Genomic DNA, 15102 nt, shown 5'->3' on the forward strand with positions numbered 1-15102 from the left:
GCACTGATGGCTCCACTTCTTTGCCATTGCATTAGCTTTTTATTCTGCCGTTTCTCTCATCCATGAAGGCCCTTTTATTACTTCTGTCCAACTTCCATCTCTCTGTCATCACCTCTTCGCTCTGCTCTCCCAACATTAACTGATTCTTGTCCTCACTTTCCATCCAACTAGCTCTGTGGCTGACCAGTCATCACTACCACCTACAACATGATTGTAGCAGTCAGTATGTCTTTAACTCTCTATTTTTAGTCTCTCCCCCCATCCCATCGCCCTGCCCCACTATTCACCTGGGGAACGGAGAATATCACAGCAAGACCGATACAGAAAGGAAAACATTAGATTGGGATCAACGAATCCCCTTACTTCACAAAGTCACTGCCCAGTGTCAAACAACCATAGAAACCAGGAGTCTCGAATTCAAGATCCTCATCCTCACCTACAAGGCCATTCACAGCCTTGCTCCCTCCTACCTCTCCGACCTACTATCCCCCTACCTACCTGCCCGTACCCTCCGTTCCTCTGGCTCTGGTCTGCTCCACATCCCCCGCCCCAACCGCCCTACCATTGGTGGCCAGGCCTTCAGCCTCTCAGCCCCGAGGCTCTGGAACAGTATTGCCTCCTCCCTTTCCTCCTTCAAGGCCGGTCTCAAGACCTTTCTCTTTGACCGTGCCTTCAGCTCCCCTCTCGACTCTCTACCCCCTCCTTGCTCCCTCCCTTCCCTCCCCTCACCCTGACCATTTCCCCCTTGCTCAGGTCCTGACCCAACTTTACAGTGCCTTGGGACGTCCTCCCAACGTGAAAGACTCTCTTAATGGAATCTTGTTGTTGTTGTTGAGTCCCAGGCTAGGTACCAATTAGTTGATTGATTTCAGCCAGAATGTCAATAGAGATGCTACATTTGGCCTCAATATCATTGAGTTAGGGAGAGAAAAAACACAGCTAGAGTTCTTGCTCCTATCCAGTAATTCTCTGCTGGAAAGTGCACACGTGTATGTGATGAGAACAGAATCAAGCATATTATCTATCATATCCCCTGTGGTCAAATAGACTGTCAAAGATGACATCGGAAATAACAGTCAATTACGCTAGGTTTCAGAGGACATCCATGGAACCACTCCCTTCCAGGCATGAGTCAATTAATATGACATTAAAGGCTTACTGAAAAAGTAAATACCATATATTAAAGTGAAACTGGCCTCACCAAGGATTCTGTGTAAAATACATCAATAGCAGAATATGCAATGGGTGGCTCCTGTTGTCCATTCACACTTCTGATGTGTTTAAAAACACCAGTTCATTTTTAATCTGCCTTTCTGTTTATATAATATAAATCAATATAACAATTTTAAGTGGTAATTTAGGTTCAAAAGGCAAAAATCAGATGGATTTCCTAGTGCCGAAGGTGATAGGTTATATCTGTGGGTGGCTGGTTTCCATTCTGGCCTCAGTGATCACACACCCATTCCATTTCAGTCAGTTTCTCTGATGAAACACGAGCTGTGAAAAACACTCGTATTTTGAAAATAGCACCAAGGAGGAATTTACATATGTCAGGCTGGTGAGAATGCCACTGAATCTTGCGCTTTGAGATGTCTCAAAGACGTGTTAATATCTTCAAATGCAAAGATTATTATTAATCTTCATAAGTCTTTCACAATACAATTCTTGGTCTTCTCGCTTGTCCTGAAAGTACTGGACCCATGCTGGTGTAAATATCTGCCCACTCTTTCCTTGGGTAAGTGGCCATTCATTTCATATGAGTCTAGACAGTCGGTTTATCGGTTAGAAGTGAGAACGGAAATGTGAGAATGTGGACTGCACTGCCCCTGAAAGCTGCAGATGCGGAATTAATTGGGATGTTCCCCACAAAATACACAGTCAATCCACTTTATAGTATGTTCTGTGAAGTATTTTGAGATGTGATAAGATGCTATATCAAATGCAAGGATCATTATTGTTAAAAGGTAGATAGATACTTTGCCATTTACAAGTGAGTGTATTAAGAGATGTGGAAAAGGCCAAGGGAAAGGAATTAAAAGACTGACAACAATAATAATAATCCTTGCATTTGATATAGCGCCATATCACATCTTTGAGACATCTCAAAGCACTACACAGAATATATTGTGAAGTGAATTGACTGTATATTTTGTGGGAAAATTATCTAATAAAATGGTGGAAAAGGCGCAATGGGCTGAATGGTCTCTGGGTTTGATATGAAGTTTTTTACATTAGGAAGACATCGCTGAGCCCAAATTACAATCAGTTCTAGTAAGGCTCAGCAGTCTACTAGTCAGTGTATTTACCCATTGCACTATTGAGGGCTCGTAATAGCTTACCTATGTGCCAAGTATTTAGTGAATAAAATATGGATACTGCTATATTTTGCATACTGTACAAAGGCATCTGTGCCACATACCACACAGTATGTATTAAATAGAGGATTAGATGCTGCGATGGATAACACACTGGCCGGCCTCTCACCCCCAAGATCTGGGGTCAAATTCAGCCCTGTGCCAATGGTACAAATGTCTTCTCTGTTTGCTTGGACACTGTCCTTTGGGACCATGCTGGAAAGGAACAAAGGGCACTCAGGTCGTTAAAGGATAGCAGAATCCCAATTCCCAAACTCTCTAGAAATAGGTTAGCAGGATGCCTCCCTTGGGAGAGGGGGGAAGGGAGAGAGAGCACTCCATACCAGACAAACGGAAGCCATACATATATGGAACCACCAGTAGTTTGGTTTGAGGATTGTTGAGCAATGTATTGGTTTTGTGAATGATCTTCAGGTAGTGTAATGGGATCTTTAACGTCCACCTGACAAGGCAGATATAAATCAGATATCTCATTCAAAGGACAGAAACTGTAATACTGTAAAACTATAATAGAATTCACAGTTCATTTCTTTAACACTACTGATCATCCACACTCTCTTCTGTATTGCCCAGAACTGTTTGCAGTACTCTAGGATCTGAACTCAACTGATTTGCCAACACAGCATAGCATCCTGTTTGCCTTGTTTATTGCTGCCTCACACTGTTTTGACATGGTGAGTAATCAGTCAACTAACATCTCTTTCAGCTCCCCCTTGGCAAGTTCTAAACCATCTATGGAGTTAAGTGCTCCAAGACGCTACCCCACGTGTAGTGTGCTATATAAGTGCAAAATAGTTATTGTTGGTTGTGGTGGTGTTATACATGTACCTTCTATTTGTACTTGTTATGTGTAATACCTTGCATTTCTCTGTATTGAACTTCAATTGTTAGTTATCAGCCCATGTGCATACACTATCAAGTTCTCTTTTGTAAGAAATTTGCTGCCTCCAAACTTGGTGTCATATGCGAATTTCACTACCATCCACTGTGTCTGCCAATACTGGTTAAAATATGTACAAGGAGCAGTGGGGGTTCCCAATATAAATTCCCATGGCACTCTGCTTAATCCCTCCGCTATTTTGACCTAACTCCCCTAACAACTACCCTCTGCTTCCTTCCCTTCAGCTAATTTCAAATCCATGTCCAAGAATTGCCCATAATCGCCAGTAACATTTGAAAGTCTCCTCTGTGGAGTTAGATATAAGGGTCCTATGTGAAATATGTTTCAATAGTCAACCCAGTTCCTAATGGCTGTGAACTCACAGCACAATGCTGCCCTTTATTTGGCATCAAATTAGAGTCTATCACATGCTGATCACTAAATATAGAAATCTTTTCATTACGTGTTTGTAATGGGATTGCTATTTTTAGCAATCAGTGTGTAATAGGTCCATTGTCAATCCTACTCAAATAGTCCACAAGATAAATGAAATGAAAAATGTCACACTTGTATAGTATTGGGGGTGGGGTTAAGATAAATTATTGTGACAGAGGAGAACAAGCCTTACTATGCATCTAATTTTACAATGGTTGATACTGAGAGTGCTTGATTCAGATACATAAGGGTGGACAAGGGAGGTGAAACTCCACCTTTCTTCAGAATTAAGAGCATTGCCAATGCTCGGCAAAAACATGCTGAATGTTTGACTTTGGCGCTCAAAATTGACAACATTTTATGTACATTATTCTTCCATGCTATTTCAAGCAGCTGTTAAATTTTAATGGCCTGGTCATAAAACCTATTCATTTCACGTTGAAACTGCCTGGAAAAGTTACTAATTGGCTTTTCAGTTAAAATTCCATCAGTGCTAAACTTAGTGCTGCTGAACTGCTTAATTTCATGCTAGCCTTGGCCAGATGTGAAAAGAAGAATCAGGAGGCACAACCTCAAAGATAAATGGTCGCTCACAGAACCGCACTGAGAGTAAATGTTTTTGTACTTGATGGCATTTTAAGGAACTCATGGACATTAGAAAACATGATGGTTACGGAAGAAAATGAGCAGCAACAGTGACCCAAGTCCCAGACAGATAGGAAAAAAAAGCTGCTTAGAACACGCCTGCAATTCCACTTACAAAAGGTTGGTCCATCATGTCACTTTGCCAGTAAAATAAACACTGTACAAAGATAGGACTTGTTGTACAGATACGTGTTGTGGAAGCAGAAACGTTAGAGAATATGAAAATTATGGCTGAGGACAAGAGTCAGGTTTTAAAAATTTTATCTAAATGTGCTCAAGAATAAAACCATATATTAATATTTACAACCCTAGCAATGTGCCTGCCCTCTGGAGTATCTCTATTTCTTCCTAACTCCCAACAAATGGCTACTCCTAGTTTGCTCACTTTTTTGACTCTGTTGCATCCAAAACCTATGAGAGAGAGACTGAGGGACCGCAATGGTGACCCTCCCCCACCAACCAGGGTAGTGGGGTAGGAGGAAGGTGCGGAGGACAATAGTTTTGAACTTTTCAGAAACTGTAATGTATCTGAAGTTGGCAGGTGTGGTGTGCAAGCAATATCATCTGGCATATGCAAATCGGCCCCAAGAGGTTACCCCATGATAAATAAATGAATGCTTGGAAGTTATGATATAACTAAGGCATATCTTGCCCAGGAGCACAGGAATGCCCATAGAGCACAGAAACGGATGGTGTACTGAGGACATGAAAATGCCATAACTACATCTGACGCTCTACACCGACCCACTCTGTAATCCCAATTGCTCCTCTCCAAGGTTCTGTGGCTACCTGTTCACTTGCATCCGTTTCTTTACTTAAGGAACGACTCGCACTTCTCTGCAGCAGTAGCTTAGTTCTGGACTGGGTTCTGCTGCGCTTCTAATTTTATCGTTGAGTCCTGGAGACGGGCCATGCTAATTTTAGATCCAAATGTCTTTAAATAATTTAAAGAAAACATTCCTTAAGTTGCTCAAATACCTGCGAAAACACATATTTCGGAATTTCAGTGAGCTGCCTCCACACTGTGGTCACTCTGCTCTTTTCAAATGCTCAGCCTGCCAAGGCCTAAAAGAATCTACACAGAACTGGCCCCGTTCTGACCATTATTTGGCACACACACCTCTCACAAACCAGGAGCGTGCCAGCAATGCCATAGTAAAGTCCAGTTAGAGTCAAATGAATGGTCTATAGAAGTGCCATTTCAGCTCGCTCTTTGAATGATGCCTTAAATGAAACAGGCAAGCATTTCAACTCAGGCAAATAGTGTTCCAAGAGCTTATGTTAGGGAAAGAAAAGCCTCAGGCCTTCTCCCCAAAGAGAATATTAGAAGTAAATTGGGATTAAGTGCTGCAGTACATTCAGGGCTGCTGAAATAGCTTGTTATTCTAGACGTAAAAAACTGGAGTGGGTGAGCATTGCCCCTGAGTTATCATCAACTCCAGTGTGTGCTTTGGAAAAGCTATCTGGGTGACAAGTAACAACAACAATTTGCATTTATATAGCACCCTTCATGCGGGGTAGAGCCCCGGCGCACTTGATAGACATGACATGGTAACCAATTGGGGACTTGAAATTTTACCAGTGTAAAATCCAACTCATCGTACCAGCTTGGCTCAGTTGGGTCAGAAAGGTGATCTTCAAACTCCATTTCGGGACTTGAGCTCCTAGTCCAGGCTACCAGTGCACGAGCGCCACTGCCCGTATACTCACTCTGCTCTAAACTCGGTACCCCTATCACACCACTCCTCACCACGCACTACTGGCTCCCCATCACAAAATGGATTGACTTCAAGATCCTCACACTCTTCTACAAATCCCTTCATCCGCATCTGCATACCTCTCCAAGTTGCTTACTCCCCATTCCACTACCTGCCACCTCTGCTCGGCTGGCTCCGGCCTCCTGCTTGTCCCTCATCTGCTCCGCTCCACCATCGGCAGCTGTGCTTTCAGCCACTACAACTCAATACATTGGAACTCTCTCCCTCAATGCCTTCACCTTGCCTCCTCTTTCCCCATTCGTGGAGTCCTGTAGCTCAGTGGTTAGAGCACTCGCCTCGCAAGCGAGACACCTGGGTTCGATTCCTGGCACGGTGAAACCTTGGGCAAGTTTCCTTACTCCTCACGCCTGATAATAATCCCTCAAGAAAAAAATAATAATTTGGTCACTCAATCAACAACTGTTTGTGGGACACTGCTGTGCGCAATTGGCTGCTGCGTTTCGCCCACAAAATATACAGTCAATTCTCTTTAGGGTATATTTTGTGAAGTGCTTTGAGACATCTCAAAGACGTAATAAGGCGCTATATCAAATGCAAGGATTATTTTTATTATTATGTGTCTGATAGTGATCAAGAACCAGAACCCTGTCTAATTCTCCCCTTTAATCCTGAATAATTAAGCTCTATAACATGCTGATTTCTATCATTAGCAACTTTTCAAATGCAAGAATTATTATTATATCTTTACACTGTCTCTTACCTCTGGAACCTGAAAGGGTGGAAGTTTTGTACTGTAGGCTTGTGTGTTAAATCTATTTAGTACAATCTCTACCTATTAGTTCCAAGTGCATGTGGGTTCACAGAACAATACTGCCCTTGATGGGGCAATAATCTCTCATCTCACTTGGCGAAGACCACACTGACCACCCTGGTATATTAGGGGTCAGTTTTCTAAGGCTGGACCTCAGGCACACTGTCAATACTTTACTCTGCATTTAACCATCTTGTACTTAACTTGGGAGTGCTTGGCAGGATACTGTAGAGAGACCTAATGTCTTGCTGTGCCCTCTTGGGACACCGTCACCCCTATCCTGGTGCAAGTTCATTGAATCAAAGAGCAAAGAAGAGACAACCACAAAGTTTCTCTCCATTCCCAGCCATCAGCCAGCACCATTCTAACAGAACAATACCACTTCCTTCCCCCAGCTCCAGTGACTAAAGATATCCAACAACGCCAACATAACCTGGATGCTCTAACTGATTTTATAGTGCCTGCTAACCCACAATGCTTTCAATAACTCAATTCGATAGAGAGCTGTAACCGTGAATGAATCATCTATGTATGGAATTGTTACATAAAAGAGTGCAAGATATTTTTAAAACTGTATATTCAGAAGGTGCTGCAGAAATTGCTGGGGTGAAATTCCTTTGTATATTCCGTCTCCTTGTGGGGGTCGTTAATGTGCCAGATTGAGAAGAGAGCCTCTGCACGATCACCAGCACATACTCATCTTATGACATCAGCTTGTGGGAATTGCCTTTCAATTAGCAACCCCAAAGTAATTGTTTTTAGCTTCACAAGCGCTGCAATATTCTGTTACGCTCCTAGTTCTCATTTCGATGGTATTTCAATGCTTCTTGAGTCACTCTGATCTGCTAATCCCATGTGATGTTCTGGTTTTCTCAGGCTTATCATCTGTGACAAGCTTTTGGAAAAAAGTCACATTTGGTCTTCAAGCAGGAACAGCACCGCTTGTGTCCAGTATTATGGGAATGTTCAACATGGAAATTCCTCCTTCCTTTCTCTGTTTCACTACTGGAGGCGCTGACTCATGCTGGGATATGGTTCTATAGGCACCAGCTGCCCTCTGATACCTCATCCAAGCGGCCGCTCTTCATGTGCGGGCTTCCATCCTAATCCCAATTCCCTGCTCTTTCCCCATCCCCTGTAATCCCCTTCCTCTACATGTGCCATCTACATGCCCCCTCCCTCCATTTGAATATGCTCCAACAACCACCCAACAATGAATTCATTTCACGCTCCACAACCCACTTGGGGAGAAAGAGTCCTCCTAACTTCCCCATTCGCACTTCCATTTATAATCTGAAATTCATGCCCTCTCGTCCTCAAAGAGAGAAACTGATAATGTTCCAGATAAAATTGGTCACTTCATGGCTGTTTGTGGGATAATGAATGATTCAACTTCCTTCCCTCATACAGGGCACCAAAGCTAATTTTGGTGAACCCATCCTAATTGTAGAACACCTGTCCTACTACTATTCTTCCTCTCTCTCACTCTCTCTAGCTCTCCAGAGCTTGTTTACTTCTTTTATTTATTAATGTTATAATAAAAAAATTCTTGCATTTAACATCACATCAAAACATCTCAAAGCGCTTCACATGAGTTATTTTGAAGTGTAGTGACTGCTGGTGTGGCTTGATTGAAGTCAGAGGTCACATGTAACACATGCACACTGGTTAGTGATCAGGAGTGGGATACCTGGCTGGATACTCTCATTCCCTATTTCAGGTAAATTGAAATCCATTGCAGCATCTCCGTCAAATCCCAGGTTTAGATTAATGAATGTACAACAACAACAACAACAAAACTACATTTATAGAGCCTCTTTCATGTCGGGAGGATGTCCCAAGGCACTGGACAGTCAGGGATCAGGACCCGAGCATGGGGGAGGGGTAGTGGTGAGGGAAGGCAGAGAGGTGGGAGGGCGACTGAAGGCCTGATCGAAGAGGATGGTCTTGAAATCGGCCTTGAAGGAGGCAAGGGAGGAAGCGAGGCGAAGGGACTGTGGGATGGAGTTCCAGAGTGTAGGAGCAGAGAGGTTGAAAGCCCGACCACTGATGGTAGGGCGGGTCGGGCGAGAGACATGGAGCAGGCTGGAACCCGCTGAACGGAGGGAGTGGGCAGGTTGGTAGGGAGTCAGCAGGTCAGAGAGGTAGGAGGGGGCAATGCCATGGATGGCCTTGAAAGTGAGGATGAGGATCTTGAATTCGATCCTCTGAGAGATGCAGAGCCATTGGAGTTGGGCGAGGGTGGGAGTGATGGGGTCGCAGAGCCTGGCGTGCGAGAGTACACGAGCTGCAGAGTTTGGGATGATCTGCAGCTTGTGAAGGGAAGAGTTGGGAAGCGCAATGAAGAGGGAGTTTCCATAATCGAGCATTGATGTGACTAATGTTTGGGTAAGGGTTTCGGCAGCCTGAGAGGTGAGGCAGTGGCGGTCATGGTGCGGATGTGGGGGACAAAGGACAGTTCAGGGTCAAACAAGACACCCAAGTTCCTGACTGGCTTCATGAGGTTGAATGTGCAGCCGTGGAGGCTGATGCTGCCAGCGCCCAAGGTGCGGAGGCACTGGCGCAAGCCAATCAGGAGGGCCTCAGCCTTGCTAACATATGTAGCACAGATTGGGGATCAAACCTGGGATGTTAGTAGGGTTGATTGAGTCCCAGAACAATCCTCAGTCTAATAACTAAATGCACAAGAATTTGAGTCACTCTGATCTGTTAATTCCATGTGATGTTCTGATGTTCTGGTCTTCTTCCCCTTTATCCCCTAAGAACTAAATGCAACAAAAATTTGTGCATTTAGTTATTAGAGGATAAAGGGGAAGAAGCCTTTATCCTCTCTGCCAATGCAAAATGTTAGCTCACACTCCCCTAGAATTTCAAAGGCAACACAGTAATCCACTGCATGACCCAGGAACGAGCAAACAGCACCAGAAGGTCTCAAACATCTTTTTTAGAAATCTGTATAATTAGCAAATTCATTAAAGTGGGTGTCACGTAATGTCACATAATACTGGAGTCAGGTGTCAGTTGTTTGGAGGCAACACAACATTTTTTCACAGTCCAGTAGCTGCAGACCATATTCACATGACGTCACCTCCTCTCTATGAGGCTGCTGAGTGCCAGCAAGAACACAACAGAAGAGGCTGTCAATTAGAGGAGAGGACTATCTGAGAAAGGAAAGGAGGGATATTGTCTGCATGCAAGTTTTGTGTTTTTTTTACTTAATCTGCAAAGGAAAAAATGACCGAATTGAAGAGCTAGAGAAAGTCATTACAGGGGCCATTTAGTCATGGTTGGAAGGGGTGGGGGGGAGAGGTTGCTACAGTAATTCAATGCTAATACTGACAATAAGCTCACAGAAATATCTGAGCCCCACAGCTTATGCTTTGTGCCTTGTAGTTTTGTTGAAAATAAAGCATGAAAAAATATGGCACCGGGAGAGGCTATTGGGTCCATCAAGTCTGCTTCTTCCACAGTCTGTGCAAAATCTACTGTCACAAACCACACCACCACCCACACCTAGAGGAAAATTCTGCTCATAGACTCTTGGATTCCACAAGGCAAAATCACCCCAATATTTATCCCTCGTCACATCTCCATTATTTATCCCTGGCTTCCTTTCTTACACAGAAACTGCTTTGTCCCGTGGACTATTTATGTATTTAGGTCTGCGGATTTCTCCGCATCCTCCAGTGTTACACTTAATACTCCAAATATTCTTGTAAGCTCACTGTTGGTCAGCCAACACATTCAGTCATTGATGCAATGTCATTGCTGTGTCTGTTGTTGGAGGTGCCTTCCCTCAGTTGCCTGTTCTGGTGGTTCGATAGCTTTAAAAATCCTCCTGGACTATTTTGAAGAAGTCATTCTCTCGTTCTTAAAATCGACACTGATCCCTCATTCAAATTCATCAAAAATTCATCATTGTTGTGTGCAGGACGTTGCTGTATTTGCCTCAGTAATAAGATTTCATATGTTTCAAATTAACGTATTAAGGTTTATTTTAGCGTAATTACTAAATTAGCTATTTTTCTCTTTGTAAACACACAGTGGAAAGATCACTATTTTTAGTGTTAACTAGTTGTACCCATTGCAGCTACACTTGCAAACAATTTCCTTCAATCGGCCTTCACTCTTTCGTCTTGCATTTTTATTTGTCCTTGAAAAGACTTGATCTTCACTTCTTAGGCATCTTTATCCCTTAAGATTAAGAAAATGTGGACTCGTTAACATCCTTTGTTCACATATTTGTACACGTATCCTTTTGGGAGGACTCCTGTAGGAGGACTTCTGTTGGAGGTCTCAGTGGGAGGGCTTCTGTTGGGAGGACTCAGTGGGAGGCCTCAGTGGGAGGACTCCTATGGGAGGACTCCTGGTTAGGAGGACTCCTGTTGGTGTCTCTACGTCAATGGTTGGACAAATGCACAGACAGACATTTTGTCTTTATTAGTGTAGATGTATCTCTCTAGAAGGGTGTGTGACGTCTGAAACTTTGTTGCGGAATACCATGCATACTTTTTTGGGGCTAATTAAAGCATTTTTAAATATATTTTTTAATATAGTTCATCAAAGATAGGAGATCCCTCCCAAAAAAATATGCCCGTGACACTCCCTAATGCAAGGGCGTTTCCGATGAGATATACATCATGTCTCTATGTCAATTGGTTATTGTGTTCTTGGCCAACAGACAAGACACACAGACAGATATTTCGGCTTTATTAATATAGATTAACCCAGCGCACTGTTTTAACTCATTTTGTATGAAGTGCTTGAGATACTTTGATGTGATAAGTTGCTTTAACAAGTGTATGTATTTATCATTAATAATAATAATCATCAGTACAGCTTCATTTGCTATCGAATTAGGATATAATTTTAATGCTGAGTCAAGTGGTCAAATATTTCAGACAGACTGGCTAAACCCGATCAGAGGTGTAATTGTGGTCGTAGCAATAATGGTAAGACACAGAGTGATGATTCTTTGAATGAAAAGATTCTTTAAAACAAGTTTGAAACGCAGCTTCTCACAATGGTTCAGCTGGTGAATGCATTGAGTAGTGTAGATCTGATACACACCCAGGAAAATCCCAGAACAATCCTCAGTCTAATAACTAAATCCACAAGAATTGTCCTCAATGTTGGGCTGGAGATGGGATGGAGGAGAGGGGAGAAGCAACCAGGACTGCCATTCACATCACTATCCAATGATCCAGTATTGGAAGTGTGATTTTGTGTATTGGGTTGTGCAGCAAGTACTATGCCAAGCTTCGAACACCAAACCCACATGCTCTCCAGACTCCACTGGCTCCTAGAATCTCATTGGATTGATTTTAAGATCTTTGCCCTGACTTTGAAATCCCTTTGCTTTCTCTCCCTGACTTCAAAAACCTCTTGAAAATGTATCTCCTTGACTGTACCTTTGGTCAACACCCTCTCCTCTCCTCCTTGCTTGGTGATCCCAATTACCTTTGCTCAATGCTTCAAAAAAATTAATTGTATGCAAAAGGCCCAGTGTAAATCATTGTCAATACACAGTGCCATGTAAATTGGAAGTTTAAGGAGAAAGGAGGGGGCTTTGGATTTCCAATTATAGTACTTTATGCAAAAATTGCACCAACATGCAATTTTCTTCAATCGCGCTTGCGGTCATTTTTCCACTTCCCACCCCATTCAACTCCCACCCCCAATTCGGGTTACCAGCCAGAAGTATCAAGCTCTTTCACATGCCCCCCAGTCCCACGCCTCTCCATGTGAAAAGCACTATATAAATGTAAACTGTATTGTGTTATGTGGTAAAACCTTCTCACCTTGTTGCCTGCTGTACGGTTGCTGATGCGCTTGTGGGCGCTTATGTATCATGTGAGCTGATCTGGAGCGACTGGGCAAATTGCTGAATCCTTTTGTATCACAACTGGAGTCCAAATAAGAGAGCGTTTTCAGGTTTCAGTCACCAAAAGTTAACAAAACAGAATATCAGAGAGAGATAGAGAGAGAGAGAGAGAGAGAGAGAGAGAGACGGAGCAGCCGTTGGTGCAGACAGGAGACATCTGATTACCACCCACATCACCTGTGTGTCTCAAAGATAACATGATAAAATATTCCAGGCCCTTTCATTCATTCAAAAGCTGGACCTTCACATTTCTTTTAGATTTTATTCCCCACCTCTCCTAAAAGAGTGGCATATAATAAGGCCACAGGTACTGGCAGGTCTCACTCCAATACCTATCCTTCACGTGTGAGCTCAAACAGTTACTTGATCATGGAGAGTCTCACAATATCAAGCCCTCTGCATTTTCAAGCAGGATTTGCTTGAGAGCAATTGGAAATAGGAAAATCCTTCCTTTGCCCAGTGGAGCTAAGGCCAATTTTGATGCTCCCTGGACTACAAAACCTCATGACACTTTCTAATGCACGCTTGTGTGTTTGCAATTTGAAAAGAATATTTGGCAAGCATTTATTCGAGAAGGTGAAATGAGTGCCGCTTTAAGATAGATAGTGCCCTTTACATAATAATAAAATAATAATAATAAACCTTGTATTTGATATAGCGCCTTTTCACGTCTTCTAGAGTCTCAAAGCGCTTCACAGAATATACTGTAAAGTGAATTGACTGTATATTTGTGGGCGAAACATGGCAGCCAATTGCGCACAGCAGTGTCCCACAAACATTTGTGGATTGAAGTGACCAATCTATTAATGTTTTTTTTCCTGAGGGCTTATTATCAGGCGTGTGGAGTAAGGAAATTTGCCCAAGGTTTCGCCATTCCGGGAATCGAACCCAGGTCTCTCACTTGCGAGACGAGTGCTCTAACCACTGAGCTACAGGACTCCATGAGCTTTAAGACCATTCTTTCACATTGTCAGTATTTTTTCTTTTAACATACATTAATTTGCATGTTAAAGTTTTGCAATGTACTTTTTGAAAGCATAAGAAAAAATATTAAGATTTGGGTGTTTTTTTTATTAAAGCCAGATGTGCAAAAAAATAAATTAAAATGTTAACAACCTAAGAGTGTAAAATATTTTCTAAAATTGATTATACGCTTGTTAGATCCAGGATTATGGATGGTTGGGAGTGAGTAATTTGGCTGTAATATACTCTGGAGTTTTAGATGACATCATAAGCCATGGGAGAAGCAATGAAGTCGTTTATATCTGTCAACTGGGTCTCGGGATTAAATCAGAGCTGTATTACTCACTCTTCACCATCCAGAATTGTTTTGCTACATGTAATATACGCTAAGGCCCGAATAAAATGAGAACCGGCTGAGGACAGGTGAAAACTGAGCTGCAATTGCACGGGCTGACGTTTGTGTGAAGTCATTCTCATGTGATTCACTGGAACCAGGACATGGTCTTTCAGTTTCAAATCAAAGCTCGATGCAAATGAAAATCCTGCTAAGTGTTGCAGAACAATAAAGTCACCCTTTCGAGCCACTTGCCCTCGTGTGCAAATGCCCCTTTGTCACAGGTTCCAGTGTGCAAATGTCGTTGTCTCACTGGTCCGAGTGTGCAAAACGTTTCCTTTGTCATGGTTGCAGTGTGCATACCCCACTGTGTCACTCGTCCGTACGTGAACGGTGTTTTCGTTGTCTTGCAATCTGTCTTTGTCCCTGTGAACGGTTGTTATTTTTGAACAAGGTTCACAATCTCTGCTATTGGTACACAGTATCTGCAGCAGCATCCTTGGGCTGAGTGTTAAATTCAGAGAGGGGATGAAATCTTCTGTCACAACAGATTAAAAAACTGTTCTTCCGTCTGTGGGACCTGGGTTTAAATTATGTTTTGATGGTCAGTTACAGAGGTGAAGTATTTCTCTCTTCCTCTAATAAACTATATAGTTCAGCGTGTCATGCTCCATTTACACTGCGGAAGAGATGTGATATCGGTTTCAGCTTGAGACAGTCCAGATTTAGACTGCCCGCTGGCACAAACACTGCTTCTGTGATCCAGCTATCCGATGAGTTAACGGAAGCATGTAAGCACGTGGGCTCAGTAATGGTCATAACCTTTGCAAGCACATTTAACCAGAGATCCTAAGACCATGATTTAAACTATACATTTTTAATTTATAACCTGTTTCAGGACAAAGTGGAAGAATGACAGATGGCAAGCAGATTCCGAATTGATTCTCACCATTTGCATTTCTTACTGAGGTTTAAACCAACTTTTAAAGTTTGGTCTGAAACCATTTTCACTGATTTGATGCTAAGAGTACAGTATAGTTGGAGCATTAGCTGTCTG

Source organism: Callorhinchus milii, unplaced genomic scaffold, assembly GCF_018977255.1.
Source record: "Callorhinchus milii isolate IMCB2004 unplaced genomic scaffold, IMCB_Cmil_1.0 Scaffold16, whole genome shotgun sequence".
In the NCBI taxonomy this organism is placed as follows: Eukaryota; Metazoa; Chordata; class Chondrichthyes; order Chimaeriformes; family Callorhinchidae; genus Callorhinchus; species Callorhinchus milii.